The following is a 15417-nucleotide window of genomic DNA, read 5'->3' on the forward strand; positions in this document are numbered from 1 at the left end:
ACACACACACACACACACACACATGCCTGCACACCACTATAAACAGAAAAACAGCAGACACTATCCCTTTAAAACCAGGAACAAAAGGAGAAAGCCCACTATCAACAGTTCCATTCACCCGTGTACTGAAGTACATTATAAGTACAATAAAAAAGAAGAAATTAAGCAAGTGATTGGAAGAAAGTCAATATAATACTATTTGCAAATGATATGACTACCTACATTGAAGCCCCACTGTCCTAAACAATCTAGTAACAAATTATAAGAAATACAGTATATAAAGTGCAATTCACATTACTGTAAAAATTTAAACATTTTACTAAAAAGTATATATTTAGATAAATGTACTAAAGGAAGAAAGCAAGGGAAATACATATTCTAGGATAGGTGTGTACAGGGACCAAATGTAGGCCACCCCAAAATGGGCCACTTTGGTATGAACATTATTTTGAGTTAAACAATCCCAACCCAACAGATTCAGGGAAAAAACTCTTTACCTCAACTGTCTGCTTTACCAGGAAGACAGCTATTAGAAGAGATTCCTCTTTAAGAAAATTGTCTGCATAATAGGGCAACCTTTGTTTTCCAAACATCTCTGTTCACCTTCCTGCAACAGTCTTTCTCCCCTTTGGGTCCTCAGGCCCCTCCCCCTCTCCTTAGCTCATATAAGCATCATGTTGCCTCACTGTCTAGAATTTCCATGTTTTTGTGGATTCCCCATACACACACTATCAAATCTGATTTACTCCTATTAATCTGTCTCAGGTCAATTTGGTTCTTAGTCCAGCTAGAAGGACCTTGAAGGATAGAGGAAATTCTTGCTCCCCAACATATGTGAGGAGGAAGAGAAATGTGATTAAAAATGGGAGTTGTAGAAGGAAAACACTTAAAGTTTTTTTCACTAAAGAGGAGCCTAGCAGGGACTCATGGTAATAGTGTGCTATGAAATGAGAAGCACAATCAAATCAATTCTATGTTCCTGAGGTCCTTAAATTAAAAAGGGAGTAAGAGACTTGACATCAACTTTGCTTTCTGAAACAAATACTTTCAATGTTCTGGACTCATGTGCTATTTTTTTCTGAATAATTTCCTTCCCTCCCTCTATTCACATCTCCTAAACCATGTATGAAACTTTTGTCCTGATTGACTACGAGATAAGTATTTTTCCCCTCATCTCTTGAGATGGGTACCACAGCCAGTGCATTTCTTTCAAGTTCACTCCAGCACCCAAGCAATCACAGTAGTCAAATATGCAGACAAAATGAGTTCTGAGGCACCAATAGTAACAACTGACAGTTTCATTCATAGATCGTGAATGAAACATTGCTAGTTTAATGCCAGTCTTTATACAGATTGATTTTCTAATAACAACATCATTAGAATACTTACAAGTAATATAGAATCTACTGAATAATTTTGCTGTGAATCCTAAAAATAATCTTCACCATAAAAATAGAATATATTGGGCGCCTGGATGGTTCAGTCCTTAAGCATCTGACTTTGGCACAGTTGGTGAGTTTGATTCCCACATGGGGTGAGCATGAGCCCTGCTTCTGGTGAGTATGAGTCCTGCTTTAAGTGTGCTCGAGCCCCACTTTGGGTGAGCCAGTGCCCTGCTTTGGGTAAAAACACAAGCCTCAGATGAGCCCCACTTCTCTCTCTCTCTCTCTCTCTCCCCACCCCCCCCTCCCTGCCCCTCCCTTACTTGCTCCCTGTCTCTCTCTCTCTCTCCTAAAAAAAAAAAAAAAAAAAGAATATAGGCCCCTATGCCTATGTCTAGCAGGCACCTTTTATATTCTGAGTTAAGTGTTCTGGTCCTCTGGTTAGTAGAAAAAATGAGTAAGCAGGTAGGAGAACAGATTGATGTGTTTGGGGTGTGTGTGTGTGTGTGTGTGTGTGTGTGTGTGTGTGTGTGTGTGTGTGTTTACTTGAGGTAGGGAGATTATAAGTAATGAGTAAGGGAATACGTAAAAAACAGAAAACAATTCCTGGGAGGAAAAGAGTACTAGCTAGGTAAGACATTTTTAATAAAAGTCAAAGTCAAGCAGAGTCAATGTCTCTTGAGCCTTAATAGCCTAACAATACTATGAAAACCTTCCTAATCTCCCACCATATCATACTGAATGTCTCAGCAGATCAGCCTCAACTGGATATCCAAAGCAGCACAAGAACAATGTCAATTTTTGAGAATCTATGTCTTCTTGAATTCTAATGAGGAAAAGAAAGCCAGGAAAAACAGAACAATTTGGATAAAGAGAAATAAAAACAGCAACATTTCTGATGACTAACATGAAGTTAAGACAATTGCTCAGCATATTTGCTTATAAGTAGTAATAAAAGAAAATTTCTGGTAGGTGAAATCAGGTAATTTAGTAGGATTTTAAGAAATGTAAGGGATGGGGCGCCTGGGTGGCGCAGTCGGTTAAGCGTCCGACTTCAGCCAGGTCATGATCTCGCGGTCCGTGAGTTCGAGCCCCGCGTCGGGCTCTGGGCTGATGGCTCAGAGCCTGGAGCCTGTTTCCGATTCTGTGTCTCCCTCTCTCTCTGCCCCTCCCCCGTTCATGCTCTGTCTCTCTCTGTCCCAAAAATAAATAAACGTTGAAAAAAAATTAAAAAAAAAAAGAAATGTAAGGGATAAGAATTCCTACTGATCCTTTGGGGCAAGAGTGAATCGCTTTTTCCTGTAAAACTTGGTATTATTACAACTATAAAACGTTGATGGTGACATGGTTCACTCTGTCATCCTAGGTTGCCATTATGTAACTCCTTAGAGGGTAAAAGCAGCTCAGCTCTGATGGGGCTCAGGACACACTACCCCAAAATACAGCACCTTGGCATTCTGAAAATTTTAGGCAGAAGTGGAAGGTCACTCTGACCTCCTCCCTCCTCACTCTTCTTCCTTGAAGCGGTCATAAAACTCTCATGTTAGAGGCTCCCTCCCTATACCCAAAGGAAAGGAGCATAGTTTTCTCTGAAGGCAAAGGACTGCCACAAAGAATCCCCCAACAAACAAGCCTCACTAAGTATCCCCCAGTTTCCTACAATTAGCTCATACTCCATAACCTATCACTTTCCTCCACTACCATCCATTTTTTGTCAGACCTAGCACAAAATATTCCAGTGTGCTTCTTTGGGTCTTTCTTCCCTCTTGAAGGCTCCTGTGTCACATAAAACATATTAAATAAATTTTAATCTTTTCTCCTGTTAATCTGTGTTTATCAGCTTAATTTTCAGACCCATCCAGGGACCCTAAGAGGATCAAGGAAAATTCTGCCTCCCCTACACCTCTTAGAACCAGGAATCCACATTTATGGTCAATGGTTTTGTTGTTCCAGGTGGAATTATATAATGTAAATATTTTCCTCTTGGAATTATCTTCCCAAATCTAGCATACGTTTCAGGCCCTAACCTCAACCTCAGCTTCATTGCATTTTTTCAACGTTCATATTTTATTCTCTCCACCTTTCAAAATCTTATTGCCAAGAGATTCATATTTCCCATGCAAACCACCTCAAATTCTTTTTGTAGGAATGCAGATTTAGATAGCTGATAGATAAAGGAATGTAAAAGGGTAGGGATGAGAAGATGTTGTGAAAGCCGTTTCACAGAAGCATGATGTGGCAACACAGTAATAGAAAATGAGGAAAACCGAAGTTGAGCAATGTGGTGAGACATTGCAATACACCAAGTCAGTCTAAAGAAAAACTGAATTAGCAATGTACAAAAGGAGGGGCGAATGTATGAATGTGGGAGCAAGTATAAACAAGAGTCAACCAGTATCCATCGTTAACTGCTTTTTAAAATTGCTTACCAAGTAGACTTAAAATGTAAAGCTTCTAGATTAAAAAAAAATGGTATTTGTGTATGGGGAGCAGGCAGACCTGTAAGAGAACAATGGGAGGGTTTTTTTTTTATTTTATTATTGGTTTGACAACATAATATTAAAGGACAGATATGGAGCTAAAATCCCCGAAGAGAAATCAGGACTGCAGATCTGACTCAGGATAACTGAAAACCTAAAGGTGGTTGAGATGAAAAATAGTGAAATACAAGTGAGGTGAAAATACCAAAGAACTGTCCTTGGGGAGAGATCCAAGGTGGTGAGAAGAAGGAAGCAGAGACTGACTGCAGAGATAGCAGACAACAGCAAACACAGAAGAAAAATGGTAGGTTATAAGGTAATAAAAGTCAAAGGAAGGGAACATTTCAAGAAATCCCAAACTGCTGTTAAAGGCATCTGCAGAGCTCAAGCAAATCCACTCAATCTGAGAAGAGAACCTTAAAACTACTTACAAAGGGATTACGAATGACTACTGAATGCATTAACAAAATTTAAGCCAATAGCTAAATTAAGAACCACCACAAAAACAGAATCTAAATGATACTCTGAAGAAAAGGGCTATGACTTTTTTAAACATGTCAGTTTTACTTGCTTTTTAATTTATCATTAGCTGATCTATCATCAGTATTGCATTTTGTCTACATGGTTTTCTCTGTGACTCTATTTAGGTTTATTTTAAGCTCAAAGAGGCTAAGATCTATAACTAAATGTGGCAATGGTGACAATATGTCAAATACAAAAATAATCAGTTCATCTAAGCAATGGGTCTATTTACTCCCTGAGTTAAAATTAATTGCACTTATGAATATGTTCATATGTGTATTCACCAAAAAAGTAGTAATATACATTTGTTGATAGATAAATAGATAGCTATGATGTTTCTTGAAAAGATCAACAACATCTATAATTACTTGCTTGTTGGAGAGAGGAAGAGAATGAAAAAAGAGGGAGAGAGGGTGAGGGGATGAGAGAGGAAGAGAGGAAAAATTCAGTGTGTAGGTCTCAGTGATTTAAAATATCCAACTAATTGGGGCACCTGGGTGTCTCAGTCGGTTAAGCATCTAACTTCGGCTGAGGTCATGATCTCACAGTCCATGAGTTTAAGCCCTGTGTCGGGCTCTGTGCTGACAGCTTAGGGCCTGAAGCCTGCTTCGGATTCTGTGTCTCCCTCTCTCTCTGCCCCTCCCTGCTCACACTCTGTCTCTCCCTCTCTTAAAAATAAAATAAATATTAAAAAAATATTTTTAAACAATAAATAAAATATCCAACTAATTGATAGTGAGCATTTATTGATATCACATAATCTGCAGTCTCAGCGAATGTCTGTGAAATAATCTTTTGATTTAGCCACACCTTAATTACATGAGAGAAGAGCTCTATCCATTATTTTTGCCGTAGATATTAGGAAAATGTTGCATTTGAAATGGTTTCTCAATAACAAGTTCCATACAAGCATTTATTCAGAAGAATTATAATTCTACAATTGTAATTCTAATGAATTTGAAGCAAAGTCAATTATCTCATAAAAATAAATAAAAAGAACTTAAGAAGAATTTCTGACAGTATTCATGGTTATGTAATTGGATATAGGAATTTAATGAGAAATTGGAAGATATTGCTCTTATAATTAGTAATATAATATAACATACTATAATTAATTACACTGTACTTTATGTGCATAAAGTAACAAGGTATCACTTACAGTACTTACTCCTTACAAATCTAAGAGATAGAAATGATCCATCTTTTTTATTTATTTTTTATTTTTTAATGTTTATTTACTTTTGAGAGAGAGAGAGAGAGAGAGAGAGAGAGAGAGAGAGAGAGAGAGAGATGAGAGAGGAGAGAGAGGGAGACACAGAATCTGAAGCAGGCTCCAGGCTCTGAGCTGTCAGCACAGAGCCTGATGGGGTGGGGAGCTTGAACTCATGAACCATGAGATCTTGACCTGAGCCAAAGTTGGATCCTTAACCGACTGAGCCACCCAGGTGCCCCATGATCCATCTTTTAGGTGAAAGCATTGACAATGATCACTTGATCAAGCTCATAATGCAGAAAATGGTAACTGTCAGAACGAAAGCTAAGCCAACAGACTATTAAATGTTAAATTTCAGTCATACGGCAGACACAGAGATGCACTGCTGCTAGAAAAAGAGCAAGAGCATGGGAGAGAGAAAGTGAACCTGACCACCCGGGCACAGATGTGCAGAGATTGCTGACACACCGCATGTGAATCTGAAAACTGAACTCTATACCCAGCAACAAATGTCTTCCAAAAGCAAAGGAAAAATACTTTTCTCAACAAATGATAGGGGAGGAAAATTCACTGCTAGCAGACCTGTACAATAAGGAAGCTTAAAAGAAGTTATCGAGTTAAAACTTCCCTCTCAAATAGAAGTTCTGATGCACACAAAGAAATGAAAAGTACCAAAAATGATCAAATGAGGATAAATGTAAAAGAATGTATTTCAGGCATACCTGGATAGCTCAGTTGGTTAAGCAGCAGAATTTCGTTCAGGTCATGATCTTGCAGTCTGTGAGTTCAAGCCCTGCATCAGGCTCTGTGCTGACAGCTCAGAGCCTGGAGCCTGCTTCGGATTCTGTGTCTCCCCCTCTCTCTGCCCCTCCCCTGCTTATGCTCTCACTCTTGCACACTCGCTCTCTCTCTCTCTCTCTCTGAAATAAACATTTAAAAAAGAATATATTTCATTTTGAATCACTTAAAAAGATCACAGTCTTATTAACAATGTACTGTAGAATTTGCAACACACTTAGAAGTAAAAACGTATGGCAAAAATAGAACATACATGCGAAGAATGAATGGAACCCGGGCAAAGATCTTTCACACTATGTAAAGGAGTCATAATATTATTTGAATGTAGACTATTAAAAGCTAAAGCTGAATGTTACCAACTCCAGCAAACACTAATTTTTAAAAGAGCAATCACTAAAAAAAAGAAAGCTTAAAGAGGTATAAATAAGTCAAGTATGAGATTAAATGGAATCATTTTTGAAAACTATATTTAAAGGAAGGCAGGAAAAGGTAAAAATCTGACACAGAAACAGCAAGATGATAGATTTAAAACATATATATAATCATGAAAACATAAATCACCCAAATATACCAATTAAAGGCAGTGCTTGAAGACTGAGTTTAAAAAAGCAAGATTCAAATATATGCTGTCCATAAGAAATCCATCTTAAATATATAAATATTGGTAAGTTAAAAGTAAAAGTAGAAAAATATACCATGCAAATACTATTTAAAACCTCAAGGGGCGCCTGGGTGGCTTGGTCGGTTAAGCGTTTGACTTCGGCTCAGGTCATGATCTCACTGGCCGTGAGTTCGAGCCCCGCGTTGGGCTCTGTGCTGACAGCTCAGAGCCTGGAGCCTGTTTCAGATTCTGTGTCTCCCTCTCTCTCTGCCCCTCCCCTGTTCATGCTCTGTCTTTCTCTGTCTCAAAAATAAATAAACGTTTAAAAAAATTAAAAAAAAAAAAACTCAAGTAACTCTATAAGTATCAGAAGATGCAAATTTCAGATAAAGGAATTACTATCAGGGATACAAAGAATAGTAAAAAAGAAATGCTATAGGAGTCATTTCTTGACTTTTATGTCAAGAAAACATAGAAATCATGAAGTGTATGCATCAAAACACATAAAGCAAAAACAGATAAAACTGAAAAAATATACAGAAAAATCCATTATTATAGTTGGAGTTGGCAACACTCATTTCTTATTAATTGACAGAGCAAGTAGACAGAAAATCAGTAAGAATACAGAAAGTCTGAAAACACAATCAAGCAAATTGACCTAACTGTCTTTTGTAGAATTTTCCACCTACAACAGCAAAATGTTTTCAAGCGAACCTGGAACAGTCACTGACATAACCGATATTCTGGGGCAAAATAACATATCTCAGTACATTTTAAAAGAATAAAACCATACAGAATATATATTCTCCTTTTATAATAGAATTTAACTAGAAATCGATATCAAAAAGATATTAGAGGGGCGTCTGAGTAGCTCAGGTGGTTAAGCGTCTGACTCTTGATTTTCGGTCAGGTCATGATCTCAAGCTTTGTGAGACTGAGCTCTGCACAGCAGAGCAGGGCTCTGCATTGACAGCATGGAGCCTGTTTGGGATTCTCTCTCCCTCTCTCTCTGTCTGTGCCCTGCTTGCACGCATGTGCTCTCTCTCTCTCTCAAAATGAATAAATAAACTTAGGAGAAAAAAAGATACTTAGAAAAGCTATAATATTTGGAAGTTAAACAAATTCAAAATAACTGGGCCGCAAAGGAAATTTTAAAATCTTTTGAATTGAATGAAAATCAAAACAAACATCAAAATTGTTGAAATGTAGCTGAAATAGTAACAAGAGGAAAATATATAGCATTAAACTTTACATTAGAAAAGAAGAAAGGCCTAACATCACTATCTAAGATTCCACCTAAGACCCGAGAAAAAGAAAAAAACTAAACCGAATGCAATCTGAGGTAATACAGAGCAGAAACCAATGAAATAGCAAAGAGACAAATACTAGAGAAAATCATTCAAGTTCAAAAGCTAATTCTTTGAAAAAATTAGTAAACTTCCATATAGTTAAATTAGGATCAACTTACTAGCATGAGGAATGAAAGAGGGAACATCCTTACAGAGTCTACGTATATTAAAATGATATAACAAAAATGATATAAAAATATGAAATTTTTGTGCCTGTATGTCTGATACACAAATGTAGTGAAAAATTTACGTGAAAAATACAAACTACAAAATCTTACTCCAAAAGAAATAAGTAACCAAAACTTCCCTATTATCTACAAGAAATTAAATTTGTAGTTAACAGGCTTCTCATAAAGAAAATGTCAGGGCTAGGTTTCACTGGTAACTGCTATCAAACAATTAAGGAAGAAATAATATCAACTCTACATATTATTTCCAGAATATTTGAAAGATAAGTAAAACTTCCCAAGGCACTTTATGGGACCAAAACTACCTCAATACAAAATGAAGAAAACACATTTACAAGGGGGAAAAAAAAAAAACTGAAGACAATCATCCTTCACAAAAATGGAAGCAAACATCCTATTGGCAAGTAGAATCCAACAATACATACATGCCATAAGGAAGGTAAGTTTAACCCAGAAATGCAAGGGTAATTAAACCTTAAAATTAATCAATGTAATTGACTTTAGCAACAGACTAAAAGTGAAAGCCATAATATCATTTCAATAAATAGAAAAGCATCACTTGAAAAAATCTGACTTTTATCATAAAAAAAAACCCTCTTAGCAAAGTAGAAGTAGAATTTCTTCACCCTAATAAATATCATCTACAAAAAACCTATAGCCAACATAATAGTTAATAATGAAAGAGAAAATGTTTCTTAGGGTTGGGGAAAAAGCAAAGATGTCTATTCTTTCTACTTTTATTAAGCATTATCTTCCAGCCTTTACGTAGTACATGAAGGAGAGGGAAAAAAGCATACAAAAAGAGAAGTAAAAGTTTTTATTGATGTTCTTCTACAAAAAAAAAATCACACACACAAAAAAATGCTACTAGACGTAGTAAGTTGAAGAAAGTTATGACACAAGGTCACTACAGAAAATCCATTTCACTTTTATATATTATATATAGCCAATTGGAAACTAACATTTAAAAGACAATAGCATTTAAAATAGCATGACAAAGATGAAATTCGAAGGATTAAATCTAATAAAACATGTACAAGATTTATACAGAGAAAACTACAGAATACTTCAGAGAGAAATAACCAAGATCTGAATAAATGGAAGTTATACAGTGTTCATATGTCAGAAAACCCAATATGTTAACATATTATTCTCCCCAAATTTATCTACAGATTCAGATAATATATTGGTTGGTCTATTTGTACAATTTGACAAGATTATTCTAAACTTTACATGGAAACCCAAAGGACCTAGAATTCAAAACAAGTGTGTTTTTTTTTTAATATTTTTATTTATTTTTGAGAGACAGAGTGAGGGAGAGGCAGGCAGAGGATCTGAAGCAGGCTCTGTACTGATAGCAGAGAGCCTGACACGGGGCTCGAACTCATGAACCACGAGATCATGACTTGAGCTGAACTCAGACACTGAACAAATGAGCCACCCAGGCACCCCTCAAAACAAGTTTTAAAAAGAAGAACCAGAGGGGTGCCTGGGTGACTCAGTCCATCGAGCGTCTGACTCTTGATTCTGGCTTAGGTCACGATCCCAACATCATGGGATTGAACCCTGCATTGGGCTCCATGCTGAGTGTGGGGCTTGCTTGAGATATATTCTTTCTCTCCCGCTCCCTTTCTCTCTCTCTCTCTCTCTCTCTCTCTCTAAAGAAAAACAAAAAAGAACAAGATTGGAGGACTCGTATTACCTGATGCAACATGATAATGTGTTATTTGCACAATGATGGACACATATAGGTCCACAGAATAGGATAGAAAATCCATTAGAAATAGACTCATACATACAGTCAATTGATTATTGGCAAAGGTGTCTTCAAAATCCAATGGAGAAAGGATAGCCTTTCAATAAATACTACTGACAACTGGAAATCCAAATTTAAAAACAAAACAAACAAAAATCTTTGACTCTTACCTTGCAAAACATACCAAAAAAAAAAAAATCTCAATGAATTATATACCTAAAGGTAACACCTAAAATTCTAAGAGTCCTAGAATAAAATAAAGGAAAATATTTATGACCTTATAATATGCAAATAATTCTTCGGGCATACAAAATAAAACTGAATGATTAAAAAAACAGTAAGTTGCACTTAATCAAAATTAAAATCTTCTACTGTTTGCAAAATACCATTAAGGAAAAATATGCACAAAAAGATAAAAGAAAACATTTACAAAATGTATATTTGCCAAAGAACTTATAACCAGAATATATGAAGAGCAATTATAATCAATAAGAAGAAGACATTTCACCCAAGAAGAGATATGTACGGCAAAGGAGCACATGGAAAGATGTGCAACACTCTTAGTAAGGAACAATACCCCAAAACTGTAATCAGAAACCATTACACTCACTACTTATTAAACTGACAATACCACATGTGTTATCAAAGAAGTGGGACAAGTGGAGCTCTCAGACATTGCTAGTGGGAACATAAAATGATACTTTGGAAAGTAGTTTGGAAGTTTTTTATAAAATTAAATAGACACCTGCCATATGAATCAGCCATTCCACTCTTGGGCACTTACCTAAGATAAATGGAAATATGTGTTCTTACAAAGACCTATTTGTGAATATTTACAGCAGGTTTGTCAGAAAAGCCTAAAACTAGAAACAACTAACTATCCATCACTGGAGAATGGATGGATACACATATTGTTGTCCATCCATAAAAAAGAATACTACTTATTAATAAACAAAAAGAAAGATACATGCAACTCCCTGGTCTCAAAAACCTTAGTGAAAAAAAATGGCTACATACTATATGATTCTATTTGATATGACATCCTGGAAAAGGCAAAACTCTAAGGATAGAAATCAGATGATGCTGTCAGGGACTGGGAGGAGGGCATAAATACAAAGGGGTATGAGGAAACTTTTGGGGGTGATGAAGACTGTCGTGAGAGTCTCACTACTGTATATGTTTGTCACAATTCATCACATTAAAAAATGTAAAAACAGCAATACATCCAACTTTCACAAATGAGTTGTAAAATTAAAGGACTTGCTTCCTGAAAGGAATTCAAGAAATATGGATAGCTGATTGCTTCCAGTTAATTTTTTTGGTTAGCCTCAACAAATAAGCAGATGTCATGCTGTTCTCAGGGTGGCCTCCACAGACAATGGTTCGAAGATCAAACAGTCTCCACCAAATGTGGGACCTCTCTAACAGGTGATCTGCTGGGCAAACATTCCACTGATGTGACAGAGTCTCTGCCAGGTGAGCATTAAGGTCTAACACTTCTCTGGTCTAATCTTGCTTCCACCTTTTCTTTTTATTACCTCCCAGTTAACCTTTTGAATTCTTAACTCCATCTTTGGGCCTGCTTCCTACAAAGATAAGCTTCTGTCAGACTTTAGCTGGAATAGCCTGAGGAAGCAGGCAATGAGATGGGGTATGGGGACCGTATCTCTCACCATGAGCCCTTTAACAAGGAGGTCCACAGCCCTGGAGGTATTTTCAGACAACCCCAGCACAAGGTAGTGATCCAACTGTTAAAAAGTTCATTCACATGTGGAAAACTGGGATGCTGTATAATTTAAGTGGAATGCCCTAGCCAACGGGATGATTCAGGTATCTGACATGTATGGGAAATGATAAATACGAAAATAATGCAATTACAAATACTTGTTGCTAAATTGCATTGATGCCCTAAAGGTTGATAATGCAAAGTGGAGGGCAATTAACCAACAACTGTAACAAAATAAAAAAGCCACAGAGCTTCTTTGCTAGCTTACAAAGAAGTCCTCACCTCAGGCAGGGGGCAAGCAGAACATGAATCAAGCAGGGGATTTGATAGTCACAATGGCTCAAGTCCAAAGACAGTTGGACATTTAGCAGGGGCAGGTCTATACACCAAAATCAGAGTTCTGATTGAGAAACCCAGGATTCTGACACATGGGATGCGAACAACTGAGTAGAGGTTCCTGAAGATTCCGACCTCCCCAGACCTCTTCTGAGCCTGAAGAAGTGATCTCAACCTCTCCATTAAGAGCTATCACACTCCTACCACCACAGCAGCAAAGTAAAAGGAAAATACAGAGGTCTTTCTCCCAAGGAACAACGTGTGTCTACCTCAGGAAGTGTCTCCAATTCTACTTCTGGTCACCAGGTCTATAAAAGATTAGGTCACAGCCAGGGACATGTTAGGTCTGATAAGAGAGGAAAGGGGAATTACCTGAAAGGAGCCACAAGACCTAGATAGCACCTACAAGCAGGACTGGGGAGAGGAATCTAGACCAGAAAAGCCAGAAATAAAACTGAATATATCAGCATTTGTTGACTTGTGGCACTCTCTCAGACCACAGGACATGGCATTTTGACAAGGACCCCAGAAAATGGCGCAAACTCACTGGCTCCAAAAAAAAAAACTAGAAACAAGCAATGACCTACACTGACTATGGTTGAAATGCCTACATTGCATAGAGAATTCTGAGGAAAGGTTAAAGGCTCAGGAAAGTGAGCATGCTAGAATAGACATATTATCTGAGGCCAGAAGATGCATCAAAGGATTATGGTCCATGGAAGGATTCAGTCACCAAGGTCATCAGAAATACACTGGTCAGAATAGAACCAAACTCACTAAAAAAGAGATTCAGTGGCTCTCCTCTGCGGGCCAGGGTGAATGTAAAGAGCCTGTCATAAATGTTGACTTGCTAAAAGGGATGGGAATAACAGTGCCTTAAACTACTAAATATACCCCAAGAACCCAATACTCAACCTGTGTTGCAAACAGTTAAGGTCCATCTCTCCATCACCTGTGGAAATAAACTGACCTTCTCTGGGCACCTGGGTGGCTCGGTCGGTGTAGTGTCCAACTCTTGATTTCGGCTCAGGTCATGATCTCATGGTTAGTGAGGTCAAGCCCCATGTCAGGCTCTGTGCTGCCAGTGAGGAGCCTCCTGGGGATATTCTCTCTCTCCCTCTCTCTCTCTCCCCTCTGTCCTTTCCCCACTTGTGCACGCCCATGTGCACTCTCTGTCTCAAAATACATATTTATTTCAATAAAAAATAAACTAAACTTCTCACTACAAATGGAAATTCTCCAGAACTTATGATGGGAATGCCATGGCCACACCCTGGAGAGCAGAACATTCAGTCTCGACAAAAAGTTCACCAACTAAACTATACCCATTCCTTCTTCACAACATTTAAAGCCTCTGCCTTATGGCCACTATACCAGCTGCCATGAATCTCAGTGCAGGACAGATGAGAGATGATGTTTACATGATAATAAAGCAGAGATGGTTTTGAAGCAAAGATTGTGGGAACTAGGCAGAATGAAAAACCCACTCACTACCACACCACCCCAGAAAGTGTAGAAACAAGTGGCCTCTAGCTGGCAGGGCTTTAGGGGGAAAAGTCTCAGCAAGAGAACAGATGTATGTTAAGACAAAGAGGTAGAGAGAAAGATCTGTGAAGAACAGGAGTTTGTCACCAGATGGAGTTTGTCACAGGATGTGTCCATCTCCACATACTTCTTTGCCTGGTTAATTCCTACTTATCCTTTAAGAGTGAAGTTAGCCGTCATGCCTTCCGAAGAGCTTGCCCTGTTCTTCCCATCCACCAAATCTTGACTTAGTGCCGCTTCAGGGTGTCACCACAGCGCCTCTGACGGAATGCATGATTTTCTGTCCTATTTGTTTTTATTGAGCCATAATTCACATGCCATAAAATTCAAACTTTTAAGGTGTACAATTCAATGTCTTTAGTGCATTTACAAAGCTGTGCAATCATCTCCAGTATCTAAGTCTGGAACATTTTATCAACCCAAAAAGAAAACTCGTACCTATTAGCAGTCATTTCCCATTCACCCTTCCTGCCAGCCCTTGGCAACTACAAGTCTCCCTCTGTCTATGCATTTTATGCAATTACCTACTTTGGACACGTTATGTAAATGGAACTACACAGTTTATAGTCTTTTTTTCTCACTTCTTTCACTTAGCCTGGTGTCTTCAAGGTTTATCTTTGTTGTAGCATGTAACAATATGTACTTCACTCCTTTTTATGGCTGAATAATATCCCATTGTATCTATATGCCAATTTTTTTTTAACCCATTGATCAGGTGATGGACATTCAGATTATTTCCACTTTTTTTTTAAATTTTTTTGTAACTTTTATTTATTTTTGAGAGACAGAGCATGCACGAATGGGGGAGAAGCAGAAAGAGGAAGAGACACAGAATCCAAAGCAGGCTCCAGGCTCCAAGCTGTTAGCACAGAGCCAATGTGGGACTCGAACCCATAAACTGTGAGATCATGACCTGAGCCGAAGTCAGATGCTTAACCACCTGAGCCACCCAGGCGTCCCAGGATTATTTCCACTTTATGGTGACTATGACTAATGCTGCTATGAACATTAGTGAACAAGTTTTTAAGTGGACCTAGGTTTTAATTTTTTTTTTCAACGTTTTTTATTTATTTTTGGGACAGAGAGAGACAGAGCATGAACGGGGGAGGGGCAGAGAGAGAGAGAGACAGAATCGGAAACAGGCTCCAGGCTCTGAGCCATCAGCCCAGAGCCTGGCGCGGGGCTCGAACTCACGGACCGCGAGATCGTGACCTGGCTGAAGTCAGACACTTAACCGACTGCGCCACCCAGGCGCCCCTGGACCTAGGTTTTCAATCCCCTTGGAGAGATGCCTAGGAAAGGAATTGCTGGGTCATATGGTAACTCTGTGTGTAACATTTTAAAGAGCCCCTAAACTGTTTTCTGTTTCACAGTCCCACCAGCGATGTAATCGTCTCTCATTTATCTAGTGCTCAAATTTCTTAAGGGCAGGGATTGTCCTATGTTCTATCATATCCCCAGCATTTAGCACAGTGCCTAATGCAATATAGTTGTGTTATGAGTATTTATAAAGTGAATGAG

The 15417-nt window shown here is 38.1% G+C and overlaps 1 protein-coding gene across 4 annotated transcripts in view; it reads right to left on the minus strand.

The window, feature by feature from the left end:
* Positions 1–15417, minus strand: part of CFAP299 (cilia and flagella associated protein 299) — a 586991-nt gene that overhangs the window by 555255 nt on the left and 16319 nt on the right. The gene's annotated exons all lie outside the window — the stretch shown is intronic.

This window comes from Felis catus, chromosome B1 (assembly GCF_018350175.1).
Source record: "Felis catus isolate Fca126 chromosome B1, F.catus_Fca126_mat1.0, whole genome shotgun sequence".
Taxonomy (NCBI): Eukaryota; Metazoa; Chordata; class Mammalia; order Carnivora; family Felidae; genus Felis; species Felis catus.